General features: G+C 31.6%; 1 protein-coding gene across 7 annotated transcripts in view; it reads right to left on the bottom strand.

Moving 5' to 3' along the window:
- The window catches only part of LOC118196166 (zinc finger homeobox protein 4-like), a 392029-nt gene that overhangs the window by 109142 nt on the left and 262737 nt on the right, over window positions 1–20150 (bottom strand). The window contains exon 1 of one of the 7 annotated variants that reach the window (XM_085826208.1): window positions 3485–3629. The exons of the other annotated variants lie outside the window; for them this stretch is intronic. The gene's annotated coding sequence lies outside the window, so the exon portion shown is untranslated. Of the gene's footprint in view, window positions 1–3484; window positions 3630–20150 lie in introns of those variants that run through there. 7 annotated transcript variants of the gene reach the window in all.

The following is a 20150-nucleotide window of genomic DNA, read 5'->3' as shown; positions in this document are numbered from 1 at the left end:
AATTCACTACATTAATGTTTTTTCAGTAGAACCCATACTATAACGATTTTAAAGAAAAAGCGAAAAAGTACTAAAGACAACAAAGGGAAAATAAATTAATACAAAACCAACACAAAACAGTCACCATTTAGCTATACTTCCATGGCAATCACCATTTAGCTATACTTCCATGGCAACTATGCATAGAATAATTTATACTAACGTGCTTAATCATTTAATAGTAATCATTATAGTTTAGATTCTCTCCCCCGGAACTAGATTTGTTTGTTTTGTAAAATTAGGCAAAAACCGAAACAGTCCAGAAATTAACATCGAAGATCCGTTCAGTGCGAGTGTACTTTAAAATGCTGGATATCGCATAAACGAATAACGAAGATAATAATAATAAATAGTTATCGTATTTATTCGCATATTTTCCTCTTTTTTTAACTGATTTTATAATACGAAAATCGAGTGGGGAAAATTATGCAAATAATTTAATTTCTGAACTATGCACTTACAGATAAACCATCGGTAATTATGAAAATATTATTTATTTAAAAGAATCTTTTCTCAGTTCATCATATCAGTGTTCGCTTTTCTTACTAAGGTGGCTATACAAAACTTTTTTTTTTTTTTTTTTTTTTTGTCATTAACGTTTTGTGTATTTACTTTATTTATTAAATATCACGTTCTTGGCGTTTACGCCACATAAAATTCGATTTAAGAGCAAAATCACAGAATATTTATAAAAGCATATCATTTGAATTTCCGATAGACAATCTGGCGCACTGGAGAGAAAAATGTTTTATTTCATACAGTGTTGCCACTCCTCGCGTTGAAATTGCTAAATTTATTAATAAAAAAGTCGTTAATGTTTAACAAAATATGAAACAGATAATAAAACAAGTACTAAATTGAAAATTCTGGCTTCCAGGTGCCCATATTCGGGTGGAGGATACGTTATTCGAAATTGGATGGCATCGTTTATTTACAGTGCGGGAAAATTGCATACATTCATACAGAGTCTTCATTATTTAATTTTTTTAAATGTAATACAGGGCAATAATATCTGGTGGCAACAATTCCAAAAATGATACGCCGTTTTTAGTGATTCAACGCAAAATGCCGTTCCGAGACTAAACTTATTTTTTTCCCCCAGATGTTACTTCTATATTAAAGGGCGACAAAGACTTTTTTTACCAAGGGCGATAAAATGTCCTCCTCTGGCATAGAATTCCTTTTGTTAAAACTTTAGTCGAAATTATGTTCCTGTGTTCCTGGGTAATGTATCTTGTATAATCAACAGTTCGGATAATTCGCAGCAGAATAATCGGTGTTCCACTATACCTAACTTTAGACCGTTATTATGGCGAGAGATTATAAGAATTTCAAGTATGCGGATGCTGCTTATCTGGTTGCATACAAATGTAATAAAGCTAAATTCCAGTTGCGTGAGAATGTATTTATGCTGTTTAAAAATGAAGAAGGAAGGTCTAGGTCTAGCACAGCGTATACATATTCATCAAATGAAATGACAAATTTTGCCAGTTCTCTATCTCAAAACATTAATTATGAAACAAGTTGAAAATTTCAAGGGGATTTTAATATTTTTCCTTATTGTGTAATTTTAAAATAAAAGACAGAATTAAAACTACCAGTTTCAGAGAATATATAAAAAAATACTTGTAGTTAATCATTTGCAATAAATAAATTGCATTCAGTTTGTATAACTTAGGCAAAGGGGAGACATTGGCCTATAAAAAGAGGGTTATGATATATATATGCATTTCTGCTACTAAATTCTAAACAATGTAACCTTAAAAAATAGGGAGTTATTTCAGCAGCATACTGTTCTTAGAAATGCGTGATGAAAACCACAAAGTGTGCATCCTTGATAAAAACGATTGCAGTTTAGCAAAATTTCCTCATTTTAAAAAACTGATGAGTCATTAGAAACAGGTAATGAATTCAAAGTAATAAGGAAACGTATTCTGCATACTGCGTCGTTCGCAAGTTTCGGTGCTGTAATGTTATAGCCCCTAATCGCTCAATACGTACAGGGAATGAATGCCTGTAAAAATGCTCCTAAAAGATGTAGTTACAGATCGTTAAGGGTATTTCACTGTAACACAGTTAGTTGAACTCATACAGTACTGTTTATCCTGACCAGTCTCGATATTTTGTGTTGAAACTGTCGGATTAAAAACACGAAGGAAAAAATTATTTCAGTTTATTTAGAAATACTATATAATTCGTCAGTTTTTTTTTTTTTTTTTTTTGCTTCATAGTGTTTTTATTAAAAAACTTTTGATGCTGACATATGCTTCGCACCCAACCTAAATAATTTAGTTCAAATACAGGATTGGATTATATAAATTATGGCAAAGCACCTGAGAACTACGTGTAAAGAGAGAAAGAAAACTGGCTCGTCTTCTGAAAGAAAACTGGCTCGCATTCATAATCATATAAAGTAAACCATGAAAACGGCCATGCATACAGCCCATTTGCCAGACATTTTAGTGATTATACTACCAGTGTTTAGAGCTTTTACCGCTCGACCGCTGGTGGGCCCCAATTTGAAGTACTGTTAACGTGGATATGATTTAAAAGCAGATAATCTAAATTCGTCAAGCCAAAAAGAAGGACTTAAAATACTCACATTTTGAGTACTTAATAATAATGTGCACATGTGAGAGCAGCAATAACGGGTTAAAAATTTGAATAATTGTAATAAAACAATTACATAATCTTTGAAGATGCAACAGTAAAATCATTTATAGTTATAGTATCTTTAAACATAATTTAATTAATCAAACAAATATACTTAAAAATATCTCCAAAACGAAAGCGAATGAAATAAGGATTTTAATTAGACATTAAATGAAATTATGTTAACATCTCATATTTATAAAACGCATAGCGCAGGAATCGGAAGTAATTTCTATTACTAAATGACATTCACTTTTCATGTGTAAAATTACAATATTCGTTTTCACGTACGAAATGAAAGTTCGATGGGTGACAGACATTATCTAAATTCTTCATAATTTAGTTAATAACAGGAAAATGTTTTCTGTTATAAAAACGGCTAAATTTGTTCCCAGCTTTCTTTAATACGAAATGTCAAAAACTGTAGAATCTATAGCTGTTTTCTTTCCCAGTTCACCTATGTTTACTAAGCATGAGAGCAAATCATACCATAAAGCATTTCCTGAACCCTTTGTCAGCGGTTACCACTAATCGCAAATGTAAACGAAACTCGTAAGATATCAGCATCAGATACTGATTCACGGAGTATGTCTAGCACAAAACCTGCGCAGAACTCTACATTCATGACAGTAACACGCAAAAAATTAAAAAAAAAAAAAAAAGTGGGAACAGATTTTGAATATGTAAAGGTGTTACCATACACACGCGAAATAGCTATAAAACAATGGTACGAAAAACAGTAAAATTCTAATTACAGCGATCGGTGATGTCGATCAAATCAATTTTTGCTTACCTGGAAGTCATCTTATCTGATAATAATCAGATGCATATCCTGTGGTCCATCTGTCTTAAGACCGCGCAGCTTTTTAACAATAATTATTCGTCACAATTAACGGTTACTGGTAAAGAAAGTACCAAGAATCGGACGAGTTGTCTTATCTGTGGTCTTAACAAAAGTAGATGCAAGCAAAGGAGCGACGTTGGGCAAGGTTTTTTGCGATAACTGATAATACCGTTATTGCCTCGTACACACCTGCACTTCATTAATGAGGAAATTGAAGGGACAAAGTCCCAAACTCGCTTATCGCTTAATTTTTTTCTTCTGTCGAGTATTGCTTTTAATGTGCTGCACTAATTCCAGTCGTAGCTTCATAAGACAAGATGAAGATTGCGCAAGATACTAAGAATTTAGAAAATGGGTTTATACGCGTAAACAGCAGACATTAAAACAAGGGGTGACAAAGAAATTTTACTTTAACCATATGATCAAAACAAAGAGAAAAGTACGTCAGATTACACATTTTCCTTGAGACGAAGAACAATAAACAGGCATATTTTTTAAAAAGTTTCTGTGGAACACGGCCGCCAGCGTAAAAAAGAAATAGATAAGAATTATTGAAAGGAGTGTATTAAGATTTTCACAGCTTTCCACTGACTGCAATATTCTTGCCGTACTAATTTAAATAGCGTACGGGAAAAGCGGAAATTATAAGATTAGTAAATCACTAAAAATTTTTGTAAATATAGTTTTCAGGTTTAAATTAAACCTAAATATTTCATTTTACAGTCTTTTAATAAATTATTTTACTTTACAATAAGTATTCAAGTAAATTCTGATAGCTCTTGTGAAAAACAGCTATCAACAGTTCGTTAAAAAAAATCACTGATAATGACTTGAATTTGAAAGAGGAAATATGTCACATAGATAATAATGAACGAAACATACATCACTGATTTAGGGGTTACTAAATGTAAAAATAAGATAAAATGAAAAATTTATCGCGAGAAACTTTAAATAATTTACTACAATACCAAACTGCTTATAATAATAATATTTTTGTTTCCTGTTCATATTAACATATAAGGTAGAGTGGTTACAGAAGTTATCTCAAACTGGCGGCCCTCGGGACGCATGAGCGTCCCGAAGACATTTTATGCGTTTCAGTTATGTGTTTATCATACAGTGCTTATAGATATCGATATAGTGTAAATTCACTAGGCAGTGATGCCAATACATTGTTTATTGAGAAAATAGAAAAGCACTAGCAAACTTTTCAGCAGTCGTTACATTCCAATAAAGTTCGAAGCTAACGGTTCGAATACAGCCAAAAGTACTTATATAAATATTTTTGGCTGTAACACTTTATACTTATATAAAGTGTTTACAGACGGGATTGCTACTGAATGAAAAAAAAAAAAAAAGATTTACAATGTCAGTTAAGTGAAAAAATAATAGACTTTATATACTTGCATGCCAGGCCTAGGGTTAGACGTTGGTACAATCAATAAATTTATTTATCAGCTGACGGTTGGTAGGACTTTAACATTCAGGTGTGTCTTCCCCCCTCCCTCCACACGGAGTTCGTACGTTCACTCGCTAGTGGTAAGCTGGATATACAACTATGAAATTCATATTGCTAAGCAGATGGAGAAAAATTCAAGTACGACTTGTTATATCTATTATTCGTGCTTGTAGTTCATATTAACATATAAGGTAGAGTGGTTACAGAAATTATCTCACACTGGCGGCCCTCGGGACGCAAGAGCATGATCTACATCACATCAACACCAATCATTTGAAACTGCAAAACTTTTCTGAAACAGTGCAAACTGTGAACTGTTGCTTCAATATGAAAGTTCACCTTGTTGAATTAAAGTCGTAAACAAAATTATAATTGTGATTTTAATTAAGCGATTAAACTGCAAACCCTGTCTTTAACAAAGGGTAAAAGAAACGTAACAGGAGAAGGACGTGTGTTTCAAAATAAATTGAAACTTATGTAATTTTGTGGTATCGTGCGTAATAAAACTGTATGTTTTTATATATATATATATATAATATAGGAATATCAGTTCCAAAAGAATACATCTTACGTCGCCATTACGAAACCAATCACAGAGAAAAATTTGAAATGTTGGAAGATAAGGAAAGAAAAGTTATACTTTAAAAAAAATCTGGCTTACAAGAAAAGGTTTTTACGGAAGCAAATACAAATACACTGAAGCAACAGTTCATGCAAGTTTTGCTCTCCAGCACATCACTGCAAAAAGATCAAAATCATTTAGTGACAGTGATTTCGTTAAAGATTATTTGATTCAATCTACTGAACTTCTTTGTCCTGACGAACAAAAATTATATAAAACTGTTAGTTGTCAGCTAACACAATAGCGAAACATATTAACCAAATCGTCGGTGATTTACGATGTCAGGTCAAATGAAAAAAAAAAAATTAGATTTTGTAGCATTATCAATAACAGTTGATGACAGTACTAGCATCACAGATACAAATTTTTCATGAGGTAAATAATAAAACTATCGATAAGCTACATAATGATATATGGATAGCAAATTTTTATTTCCTATTGATTTAACCCGTCATTTAAAGATTCCCAATGAAAAGTTACAATTTAATAATTTAAGTTTATCCAAAGAAGGATAAACTTATCACTGACATGCACGCTTCTATTAAAGCTTTTAATGTTAAATTGCAAATACGAGAAAAGTAGCTGAATAAAAAAAAAAATCGCACATTTTTTATGTCTTAAATTCTTCCTCATGATTCCATATGAAAAATATCAAGAATCTACGAGAAAAATAGCACTACTAGAACAAAAATTTGTATGTAGATTTAAGAAATTAAATAATTTGGAGATCGATTTTAAATTATTTTCATTTATTATTATTCGGAAGAGAATGACATACCAAATAATTTACAATTGGACCTACTTAATTTACAGTATAATATATAAATCTTATAAAAAGATTGAAAGATCTAATGAACTTTTAATTCTATTTGTCAAAAATTAAGTATCTTCAGCTGCGAATTTAATACGAATAGTCGTTTTCTTTGGGAGTCCATTTATATGTGAAAAGATTTTTTTCGTAATTGAAAATTAATAAATCTAACAAAACGGCCCAATTGATCGACAAGCATCCACTATGCGTGATGAAAATAGTTTTTAGTAATTTTTCACCAAGCCCCGCAGACGGTATAGTGGTTAGGGGAACCGACAGCCATATCAAAGGGCCTGGGCTTGAGAAGGCATCGTTGTAACTGTCCGTCCTTTCATAGGAAGCAACGGTAGCCGCTTATGCCTCTATAATAAAATAGCCACCACTTCTGGCCTTAGGCGTAGCTATTGTCGAAGAAGCAAATGCCCGCCAATAGAAAATAAAAAATAAATAAGGGAAAAATTCCTTCCCCCCCCCACCAAGGCAACAAACGTTATCAAACCCGAAACGCCATCAGGTATTAAGCTGTATTAAAACTTAGAGCAATGTATATTTGTTTACGTACACTCATATGTATTTTTTCTACACGTGTCGATAAAAAATTTAATACTTAAAGGAAATGGAATAGGTTGTCGTTATTTATTCCTTCAAGTTAGTTCCATTAAGGAAGTTTTCATTATTTGTTTACTTGAGTTTATGTTAAAAATTAAGTTATTTAGTAGTTGTTTAAACATATTAGAATTATTTGAAATAAATATTAATCCAAAATTTTGATATTTAGCTGCTGGTACATTTGAATCACCGAAATATAACTAACAGACATTTGTTACAGATAGAAAATAAGCACGACAAATTTGATTATTTTCCTTTGCGTTACTATTAATGTTTATGTATGTTTTGATAAATATTTCGAAAATTTTCAGAAAATTTGAAACTAAGTTAAAATTTACCCCACCCCAGCTGCTTCAGGTCGCGCATTAAGACCACTGACTTACAGGATTTACTAAAATATTAATATTTCAAAGGACACTTATAATTTTTATGACACGGGTCTTTGTTGTTGCCCAAAACCCACTTCTTGGCCTCCAAAACAAAGTGTTCCAATGATATTTTATCTCAATACCCACCAATAAACAATTCATCATTCTGAGATATTTGCCAAATGTGATTCCATCGTATTTTGAAATCGATAATTATAAATGGCTTGAGTAACTTCTTTTGGTTACTCTACTGAATTTTGTTGAATAAGTTAAAACAGCTAAAAATAATATAATAGTTGATATATGCATAAAGTTCAAACGGTTTTAGAAAAAGAGTAATAAAAGAAAAAAGAAATTCAAGTACGCAAATTTCATCGTACGAATAATGAATTTTTTAATTATTAACCTAAATTTATAATATAATCCCCCCCTTGAGATTTACGTACAAAATTTGTTTTTCGCATTTACAGATATTATTTATACTTACAAATATTATTTTTAATTGCACTTGATATTAATTAGCATTCACTTAGGCAGCATTCATCAATTAGCATTCACAGTTGTCTTCAAACTGTGTTCCATGGAGCCCTGCGGTTCCGTGGAAAATAAAAATTCAAAAAGAAAATTATAAAGCACTCATAACAGTTCACTAGTGTTTATCAACTAAAAAAAGTATAAAAATATATTTAATTACAGATTAGTTTTGCAAAAACTAAACAGTTTTCTAATGGAAAATGAACTGAATTTAGATGACAATGTTAAACGTTAAATAATGCGGCCCCTTCTTCAATCGAAGAATACTTGAAAGTATTTCGAAGAAGGAAAAAGCATGATTTTATAAAAAGTCCGTACTACGATAACAGAATGCTTGCCAGTGAAAAAAAGAGAACAACTTATCGACATATCAACAGAGTCAGCGTTAAAATCTATATTCAAGCAAGAACAGCTCCTAAGCTTTGGGTTGTAGATTCACGCAGAATACCTAGAAATATCTCACACTACTATAAACATTTTAGTGCCATTCGAGACAACGTATTTAAATGAAAAATCTTTCTCAACGTTTGTGGCAGTAAAAACAAAATATAGAAACAAATTAAATGCAGAATATGAAATGAGACTGATAACATCCATAGAGCTAAACTTCGACAGTTCGTGTAAAAAAAGCAAGCACACTCCTGTCACCAAAATAATACAAGCGTAGGTGACACTTGGAGCGGGAGTTATGCTATTAATGAATAAATTACATTAATTTATTGTTTAAATTTTTTAATAAAAATGTAATATTTTTCTTTAATTCCCTTTACAAAAAGTGCTTATATATAATGATCTACTTTAAATATTAAATTAAGATACATTTTTTAAGGGTGGAATGGGGCTTCCCGAAAAAAAAAATCTTACTAGAGTTCTGAGAGTCGACAAAGTTTGAAGATCACTGAAGGTTTTGAGAAAATTAAACATTAAATACGTAAAAAATTCGATACGAAATAAGTTATTTTCACCCATTTTGGTTTGCTACATTATATTTTGTATTTAATTAGTAATATTAATAATACCACGCTATTTATAAAATGATCTACTACATTTTTACTTCAGTATTTTATCTTAACAAACTCCATGAACTCTGAATAGTATAAATAGGATCATACAAATTGAAAACAATCATCGCTAATAATCATCATCTCTTCGAAGACCGTACCTGTCCAGAATCGCGGGTGTTAGAGAAAGTTTACTGCATTATTTTATTAATAAAAAATGTAATAATCGCTCAACTGTAGATTTTAAAAACAAACAAAGAAACGTAAGAATTATACTGAATAAAGTTCCAAATTTATACATTCTAACATGTATAAATAAATAAGGAGTCATATTTCAGTTAAATATAACTTCAAATGATTCATATTTACCCTCAAATTCAGAAATTTCAAAATCCTTATTAAAATGAAAATATAGGTCGAAAATAAAACGAAAGATCGTACAGCTATTTCGAGATAATAGATTAAAGCCGTAAAATATCTAAATAGGTGTGCTCTCATTGTATTTGAAGACACGAAAGTGAATCATGTGCAAAGCGCGCATTTTGATATTATTTTTTAGCAGTTTAGGGTGAAGAGAAGAAAAAGGATCAAAATCACTTAAAAAAAAAAAAAAAAACGCCCCTCTAGTTAAAAAGGTGCAGCTTGAGCAAGAACACGGAGTGGTTCCCGTGTGGTTCCATTAATCAAAAATCATTCGCTTATCGGTCAGAATTCAACTCTGAACTTTTGCTCCAAATCGTGTGATACCGGAGGAAGAAACGTAATGGCAATAATCAAGGTGTTATTTCCTTTTTTGATTGATAACAATAATAATTTCCTCGAACTACATCAAGGATCCGTTAATGCCCCACTAAGAAGGATTAAATTCTCCTCGAGATCAATTACGGCGAGTTTAAAGAAAAGGCCTTTTCCAACAACCGCAAAGTCCGGAACAAATAACAAACTTCCAAACCAATTGTATACACGTTGAGTAAACACAATGCATTTTCTTTACTTGTATAGTTTATAACAAAAGGAAGAAATGGGGGAATTTATAAAGACAGTACCGTGATTTCTTACACTAAAAACAGGTTTTTTAGCATCACATGTTAACCATCTTACTCACACTGATTCTTCGATTTACGTAATCGGAGATACATTTAGATCAGGTAATCTAGTTCGTTAAACTCATAAGCAATGAATTTAACTGATGGGTCCTTATATAACATACAATGCTTATATATTGCTTATATTATGATTATATATTGCTTATACAAAGCTTATATATAGTATATAAATGCTTACATAACATACAATGTCCCCCCCGGAAATACGCTAAAATATACAAAACTCCCCCCCCCAAATATCCAGCATCAAGTTGCACCTATCTTATACATGCAATGCAACATGTATACATATTAATAATAATCAACTGAAACTTGTCCAGAATTTAACGGTAGCCCAAATGGGTGTTTTAAGCTTTTTTACGCTGTCTTACACGCTGTAGTTTTACACTTGCAGTCTATCTGTCCGCTGTTACACTCACTCCTGGTAATCTTTTTCTTTCTTTTTCCTCCCCCCCTTTTTAGCTTGAGCTGGAAATAAAATTTTTTTTCCGTAGATGAATTTGTTAATAAAAATTTTTTAAAGCTTTACAAATTATGAATAGATCATACATCAAATTCAAAATTAAGACTTCCAGGTGCCCATGTTCCGGTGGAGGACTATGTTATTAAAAACTGGATGGCTCTAAGTACTGTTGAAGCCCACCAGCGGCCAAGCGGCAAAGTCGCTGAACACTGGTAATTCCGACCCGGATTCAATTCCAGGCGAATGGGCTGGCTGCAGAGCCGTTTTCGTGGTTTTCCCCGTGTGTAACATGTAATGAGCCAATTTCCCTTAGAAAGTCTCCAAGAAGGCATCCTTTTTTTTAGGCAGATATCCCTAGTGTGTTTTGCAGTAATCTCAGTAAACCAAACCTACGTACCATTGTTTTTTCATATTGCGAGAAACATGCAAACATTCGTGCAGAATTCTTCGTTATTTAATTTGTTTAAATATAATACATAGTGATAATATTTGGTGGCAACAATCTGAAAAGTAACACGCCGTTTACAGAGATTCAATGAAAAATGCCGTTTCCAGCCTAATATTCCATTCCGAACTAACGTCCTTTTGGGGATAATAATCTTTCATAAATTCTGAAACTTTTACTTTAAAATAAACATCTTTTCTTAATAGTTTTATCGCAAAATATATTATATAGGCCATTTCTTCCATGTATATCTTCCATGTAAAACACCTCCAATATATCAAACTCAAAGTCTTCAGTGAAGTCTTCATAATTTGTGTAAAACACTTTCAATAATATGTAACATGCACGGTATCAACTGCATAATACTTTTTCATTTCAGATACAATAAAGGAGAATTGAAGAAATAAATAATTATTCTCAAGCACTTGAAAAGAAAGTAAAGTTCTACGTATGTCCAAGAATTTTAACTAATATTAAAAACTTAAGAGTCTGGATTTTATGCACCTCACATTCATTTTATGCACCTCACAGCGACTATTCAAGTTATGTGTTAATATAATAAAAAAGTGAAATATGAAAAATATAAGATTTTTGAAACATGTGCCTTTTGCTAATTTAACCATTCATCCGAAAATTATAGCTGCAGTTAAGTGTTTCTTCAATTCATTATTATTAAATTTTCATTTAATTAAAGACAAAATATTAAATACTCTGACAGAAAATTCTACATGATATTTACAGCCTTAGAGACACCTGTATGTAGCTCGCGTCTTCTTCTGCTACTGGTTTTATCATTTACAGATCTCATACCCTGAATACCAGAAAGATATTACCATGTTAACGTATTTGAATTTTAAATTTTGTGATTTCTATGTCAAAAAATTTAAAGAAATCAAAAATAACTCATAAAATCTTTTTATAAAAAATAATTAATAAAAACATACTCAAACAAAAAATTATTTTATATGTAAGCCAGTACCCCTGAGAAGTAATTGAAATAAATGAGATATAAAATCTGCAAAATTATTAACTTAAACAGTTTTTTCATGAACATTCCCATTCAAAAAATCGGCAATCTATTCTCACAGCAAGAATATATAAATAAAAAATATAAAATGTATTTTCTCACCCTCTCTCCTTTTATCTTCCCCCTTTACGTTTTCCTTTTGGGGTGAGGGGGAATAAATTCCAGGTTAGATTTCCGCTTACTCACTCACACTTAGGATACTATGTAATTGTCTTTAAAGATAGGCTGAACCCATTTTATTTCTACTAAAGTAATTAAATCTGATTTGATTAATAGGTAAACGCTTAGAACTAACGAATTAGGAGACAAAGTTATTAAAAATTTGCAGATTTTCACTACAGGTAACAAAATTGGCTTCAGCGACGATTTAAATTTTTTTGCAGTTTTAATCATGCAGTTTTGCTCTAAGTCTTCTGATAGCATGCAGTTTTGCATTAAATGTTTTGATGGGTATTATCGTAAAGTAGGCAGTACCTGTTACAGATGATAAGCTGCTATTATAATTGATGGAGATAATTAGATTCTAGTTTAATTGAGTGTCCTTGGCAATTAAAATACTTGCAGAAGTGCGCAGCGACTCTTCTCTAACTTCTTAAAACTGCAAAATCAATGCAAGGAAGTCCAAGAAAAAAAAGGTCCAAGGAAGGGTTAAAATACTTTTTTATTTTAACTCGAGAAATATGTCACAGTTGGCCCTTCTCGGGCTTGAACTTAAGATAGAAAATAAGAACTAACTAAAACTTAGCCGAAGTTGCACAGAAATAACTTGCCGAGTTGGTCCTTATTTAAACCTCTCCCGGCGAATACTAACAAGCACGTAATAATACGACCGGACGTAATAAGACTGGCTTAAAGCAAACGGCGTGGCCAGAAGGCAGAACACACTCTACTGAGAACGTCTGAGCTCTTCTACAGAAGTGATTGAAACTTCCCATTAAATACTGGTTCTACCTCATTTACATAAAATGCGATTACATAAAACTCATTTTGGCAGAAATTTGTAGAAGGAAACAGTTTCAAATCTGAAAATAACTGTTAGGAAATTAAAATAATCCCTACAAGACGATAATTTGCGATTAAAAGTGCTTCAGAAAACAGTACACTGAAAAACAGAATCCAATTCATATTTTACTGTCAAGTATTACATAACTTATTTTCTAATTAGAAAGTACAGATAAGATAGTAAGATAGGTAGTTGGAACCTCAAGAAGAAATCTGGTTGCTGTCTCATAATTTGCTAAAGAATGCAATGCAATACAAAAACCACAAATGCTGGTATATAGCTATGGAACTATAGTTTTTCGACAACATGCAGTTCAATAAAGTATATTATATACAAATGTGTTTGTAGGCATTTAATTCTGTTCTTTAAACGGAAAACTGCTCGATAACTTTCCGTTGAAAGCTATACCTGACAAGAATAGCCCGACTACAATAACAAGCACTGTCTACCCCGCACAAAGTATTTTAGGAATCTGCGAATCGTTCCAAAAAACATAAATAAACAACATACTTGTCTTAAAGGAAACAAATTAAGACAGTTATTCCGATCGGGAAAGTGTGCAGACGGGGGGAGTTAGAAAAGATAGTCACTTCATCTCATGATCTCTGGCCACCAGGGTGACTTCCCTAACTGTGCACAAATATATGCCTCATCCCTCGATGCAATGAAAGAAAAAAAGAATGACAATAAATCAACACTCCTATGGTCCTTTTCATGTCAAAAATAACCTCCATAAAAGCAATAATTCCTGACCTCTCTTTCCTGGTGCGAATATGCTGCCCGATTTACATAGATAAAGCTGAAAAATAGCATATTAGTTCACTTTGAACAGATGAATATTTATTGTATTCTAGATCAGTCGTATGCAACCTAATTTTTAAAACTATATTTAAAGTTACGATATTTTGGAAACCATAAGCCACCATGTAGTCAAAACAAGAGAATGAAATTGTAATTGTATATAAACGCATTTTTAAAACGACGTTTATTTGACATTCACCCATAAGCAATTAAAAGTAGAATATATTAAATTTAACTAAAACAGTATGTAACAGTAAACACTGAATAAACAGGAAAGTAGAATTGATGCAACATTTCGGCGACTTCTTACAGATGTCTGCGATTCCTTGGTCGCGACTCAAGATAATTCACCGCTATTGTAGATGCAGTTGAAATCGAAAGATTCTGGATGGAAACAGTAATTATTTGTTTAATTTCAGATTTATTAAATTTGGTTGTAAGATCTCATAAAAATTTTACAAAGCAAATTTAATATTTCAGTTTTAGTATATCATATATGTAACACATAAATTTAGAAAGAAAACTACTAACTTTAATCCAGCAGCAGCCCTTTTAATTCCTCATTATAATTTGGCTATGTCCATTTCCTGTCCTTGAAACTACTGAACTTTGAATCTAAAGTGCGGCATCTCAAAATTAATCTGCATCATGCTGTTTTCTAATCACAGCATTGAGGATATTTTTTATAGACTCACGGATCAAAATTTCAACAAAGAACCAACTCTAATGCTAAAATACGCTTTGCTAAACTAAGCATTTACTTTTCCTGCATTACTTTCGCTGTGTTAACATGTGCTGCTCATCTCTTCCCTTCATATATTATCTAAAGATGTGACAAGTTACATAAAATTGTGGGGAGTATATAGCACACATAAAGGCGATGTTTAATGAAGAATATATATCCCAAAAATTAAATTTCAAGAAATGAAATTATGTGTTGAATTCTACGGCCACGTCTGCTAAGTTTCTACTTCTCCGTGCGTCTGATGTTTCTATACAGCTCTATTTTTCGATAGACGCAGTAAAGAATCTCTACTTACTTATATATATATATATATAAGACAGGGAAATAGCCAAATTAAAATAGATTTAAGGGACTGTTGCAAATTAAAGTTAGTATTTTAATTTACATATTTTTCATCTTACACCCACACATATAATGCATTTAATTAAAATTTCCAATTTTGTTTGCATTATACATATCTATATATTATTTTATAATATATTATCTCCTTTGAAATATTATGTTACAGAATGTTTAACAGTTATAAAAGAAATCTGTTGTTTCCAAGAATGCAATTCCCTTCCCCACCAAAAAAAAAAAAATCTGATGTGTACACCACATGACTTCCTTATACGGAATATTAAATTATACGCATTTTTTCTTGCATTTCATTTAAACTTATTGGATTAAATTAAATCTACTTCGTCGATACCACAATAACCGCATAAACCACAATAGAATAAATGGACTCTTTAAAATTCATTATACTTGTTTACTATACCGACATTTTGGCGCTAGGTTCACTTAACAGTATTATATTTCGTTTATATTATAACTCAGAATGCACAAAATTTATATCATTTAAAGAATTATCTAACCGTTGGCACATGTTCTATTCAAATACTATAATAAAGCTAGAACGATGTATAAAAGAAATTAAGCGAACAAAGCAAAAAAGAAACAGTTTTTCACTCATTCAATTAATTCAGTACTCACTTCGCGACAAGGCAAAAATGCATAAAAACTCAAAATATCTGTATTCAAAATTACGAAGTAAATCCTAAGCGCTTATTTCCTCGAAAAAATTCCAGAAAGGATTAAGCATGATTTAATTCGCAATAATAAATGAAGGCGTTATCTTTGTTGTTGCGAGGCTAAATTTCTCTAGATTGGCAACAAATCCACTAGTCTCCTGTTTCAAATGTAAACAAGCAATGGACGCCATCAAAAAAATTATTAGGCTTAGCAGCATTTAAACAACTGTAAAATTGTTGATAATTCTAAAAATATTGCATACAGATTTACTAAAGGAATAAAAAAAGATAAGAACAACATAATTCAATCATTTTTAAAGCAAAAAATGTACAATTTACAAACATATAAGAGTAAAGAAACTGAGATCACTGAGCCGGGTAGCAGAGTGGATATATATATAAATATATTTATGTACGTTTGGTGCGGCCGATTGCAACCAAAATACGAGCTGCATATCTACATGTTACAGTAGTCCTATATACAAAATTTCAACGTTCTGAGGCTACTCGTTTTTGAGTTATGCGAGATACGTGCGTACGTACGTACGTACATACGTTCGTACAGACGCCACGAAAATTTCTCTTCAGAATTCATTTTAAAACAGTTTTATATATAATATATATTTTTTTTTTTTTTTTTTTTTTTTTTTTTTTAAGGAAAAGAGTCTTTTATTCTGTCTTTACGTACAGATGTTATGCAAAAACATCGTTAAATTGCATTCGATAGCGGTCAAAATGGATATTTTCGTTGAAATATGCTGCCTGAAACTTTCGCGATTACAATACTTCCTTTTTACTTCGTACAAGGAATAAGGAGCAATATCTCCATCAGCAAAGAACTAGAACTTATTTGAAATAAAAATATTTTATGCATTTAAACTAATATTATTGATCCATTTTAGAAAATTCCTCCACATAACTTTCATAAAATAATATTGGTTAAATGAATTGCAAACAAGAATTTTGCTAAGTACTTTTAACAGAACTAGTCAAATTTGTCCCACCAAGTATTGCTTCTCCCTCTTCCCTGGAAACAAGGAAGAAAAACATGCAGGGTCACAAGGGGAAAGAATCTTATAACAATAACGGCACAGCCAGCATTGAAGATCATTACACAAAATTCCCGAAGGTCTTCATTAGGAAGCATTGTAAAGCTAAGGGGAATATTCTTTCAAAAACTTATTCTGGGATTTACACACAAGTAGGAAGGAAAATGTGCATGCATAAATGATAGCTGCTGTGATTTTAAGGCAGGGAAAGGATGATAAAAAAAACGCAGATAAAAAAAACTGATCTTGAAAAGGAAAAGGTTTATTAATCCTTCACTATGCAAAATCCCTCAGAGAATGGAAGACACGATTTTTCACCCAAGAAAAATAATGAAATAAAATTAATTCCGCGCAACTTCTCGCGCAAGCAGACTGCCTGTTCCCGTCATGGGAATAAAAGGAAACTAGCCAGGGGAAAAAAAAAAAAAAAAACCTTTGTTTCAAAAGGCTTGCCTTTTTTTGCACTTTTCCCAAGCTCGACTGATATATGAGTAAGAGGCTTAGGAAGCAGATTTTACGCTATTACTAGAATTTGGAATTAACAAATAGGTTTCAGTTCTTCAATATGAAATTGCTTAAGTAAGAATTAATCAGGTGAACTTTTAGAAATAAAGCAACTAGCAATTTTGGAGATTTGCATGGTGAATTATTCGTTCTCGCTTCATAAAATAAGGAACAGATTTTGCACTTTTATTGAATAAATAACGCAAAAAAAGGAATGAGAATAAAATTCTCTGGTTATTATTTTTCGAATTTCCCAGTTTAATTTCAGCCGCTCACTATTCGATTTTAAAGCAATGAATGGGCAGTACAGATTAACTATGTACTTTGCGAAGTCTTAATATAATATATAAAAAAATTATTTACTTTAACATTTACAATTATTTACAATTATTACAATTATTTTTCAGGCACACTACATAGCTATATTACAGAATGCCAAAACTTCTCTTTATAACAATTCTATAGTAAACGAAGTCCAGCAAATGCATGTGGTTTTCCCTAAGTGTAACGTGTATACGAGCCAGTTTCTCTTAAAAAGTCCTCTACGAAGGCATCTCTCCCGTTAGGCAGATAACCTTCGAGGCTTTGTCGTAATTACAAAAACCAAACCAAATCAAACCAGCAAACTACTTTCTACGCATGCATTTAATAATATATTTGTGGGTTATGAATGAAGTTTGAAGATGTGATGTGTTTAATTGCATATGCGTGTTCTACTTACTAATTTACCATAACCTAAATTATACTCTTTAAAGTCAGCATCCCACAGTAAGATATTTTGAGAATGTTAACACTTTGATGTAATATTCTCACTTTAATCGTATGACATGGGGAAAAAAATCACTTGGACCTGCTATTGGGTTTCTGTGTTTTGAATGATTCTGATAGGTGATTGATTGAAATGTTAGCCACCTGCAGTTTTTTCCTTTTGATACTGAGTTACTAAGTTCATCGAAGAAAAAATATTCAACTTGCAATGATTTTAAAAACGGAAGAAAGTGATGTTGTCGTCCTTTTTATAGGTAAGTACGGGGAAAAAAAAAAAAAAAAAAAAAAAGTTGCTTTAAATATTTTGTTTTCCTAAATATATCCGTATTAGCATACACACACTGCACACAACAACAATAAAAAAAGGGGGCGTTTCATATCTCCCGTTCTACTGGACCAATTGACGAAAATTAATTAGTGTTTTTCGTATCACGAAAGCGCGACTTAGGATATACTATATTAGATTTATATGTAGCATTGTTTTAATTTAGGTACTTTGACACAGAATCGGACTATACTATAGTCATACTTCAGTCAATAGACATAGACTATAACTATGGACATATAGATATATTTCTACGCATATTTGCAGAAAATTATGAATTTGTTATTCAAAATTTCCCAAGGTATACGTAAACTCACATATTGACACGTTTTGAAATTTGGCATATTTTTATATCCGATAATAACACCAAATATGGTTTACGCATTTCGTTAAAATTATTGGAAAGAATGCAATGATGCATCTTTTCCCGCTCGTTGAATAATGAAAGGAAAGGAAAATAGGTTACGATAAATTAAGAATTTCGCCAAGTGAATTATTCTTGGCTCAAACTGAAAAAAGTCGCCAAGATAATTTTTAAATTTCTCGGCAAATTTTTGGCCGAATTTTACAAAATTTAATACTTAGGCGTAATTTTATACGTAGAATCGAAATATGAAAAAAAAACTCGTTACGTCATTACAGAAAAAGTCCGATTTTGTGTCAAAATACGTATCTTTCAACAATGCTATCTATAAATTTAATACATGTATTAAGTCGCGCTTTCGAGACATAAAAAATGCTGCAAAAAAGCTATTTTTAAAAAATCCTGCATAAGTTTTTAAAACTCTTATTTTAAAACTAGGAATTTTCTTTCCATTATTTTTGAATGTTAAATATGATTTTATGTGTTCTACTTTTAAATAAAAATGTTCAAAAGATTCAATTTTAGTAATCATTGCTCTATTGTTTCTATATAATCATACAGATAAAAACCTTTAGCACATAACAGTATGCTAACGTTATGATTTATAATACTAGTAATGAAACAACTCATAAACATATCTCGGCGCTCATTTTAATTACTTCGCGCAGAGTTCGGAATCAAAGCATATTTGTGTTACGTTCAGTTCTTCAGATTTTAGTTAATTTATTTATTTCAATGATAAAGGCACATCAAAAAGTAAACTTTTAGCAGTAAACACATAAACTTTTAAAATCAATTTATACTTCAATTACACCACAATGAATGAAATTAAAATTGCCTGCTAGTGGAACATCAGATCAGACGAATGATTACGCCGTTTCATTTACTTGGAAGATTATATTTGACCTGAAAATATTTTACTTTTTCTATAGCATCAAATTTGACTTTGTGATAAGGAATCCTTACTCCCTTTATCGAAACCAATATATATCCACAACAGCCACAATCATGTAAATAAAACAAAAGCGTAGTTACTTTTTATTTAACTTAGAAAGAAAGAAATATTTCTAAAAATGCTCCTGATTTTATTAATATCACGAACTATCTACGGTAAGCGGCATTAAAGGATTTAGACTGAATTACATGAGGTAACAGAAGGGGAAAAAATCTGTGGGTGGCAAATCTTTAGGATCGTCTTCCTTAGTTCAATCTTCAGACTCCTTTTTTTAGTTGTGTAATATCCATTGCTAATATACAAGATTTGCCCTCAAGACAAAGCTCTCTGTAAACAAACAAAAGAAAAATCGAACAAGGAGGATAGCAAAAAGAAGAAAAATGCAAGCAAAAGAAAGCAGTTATGAGTCAATCGATTGAGCCATTCGCTGCGGCTGCCTCGATGGCAAAAGTGAAGGCAAGGAAATCGGTTAAAAGCTATTACCGGTGGCCCATAACTGAGGAACGTGCTTCCCAAACCTCGTTCTTCCTCACATTAACGCGCCAAATAATTTGGAGGAATTTTTAAGCGAGATTTTGGCAACCGCATGGTTGCAGCAGGAACACAGACTAAGCAAGCCGAACACTTAAGTGAAATGGGTAGC

This window comes from Stegodyphus dumicola, chromosome 1, assembly GCF_044657685.1.
Source record: "Stegodyphus dumicola isolate Sdum_Otavi_A_Nest chromosome 1, ASM4465768v1".
NCBI classification, from domain to species: Eukaryota; Metazoa; Arthropoda; class Arachnida; order Araneae; family Eresidae; genus Stegodyphus; species Stegodyphus dumicola.
This window is presented reverse-complemented; position numbering and strand designations above follow the sequence as displayed.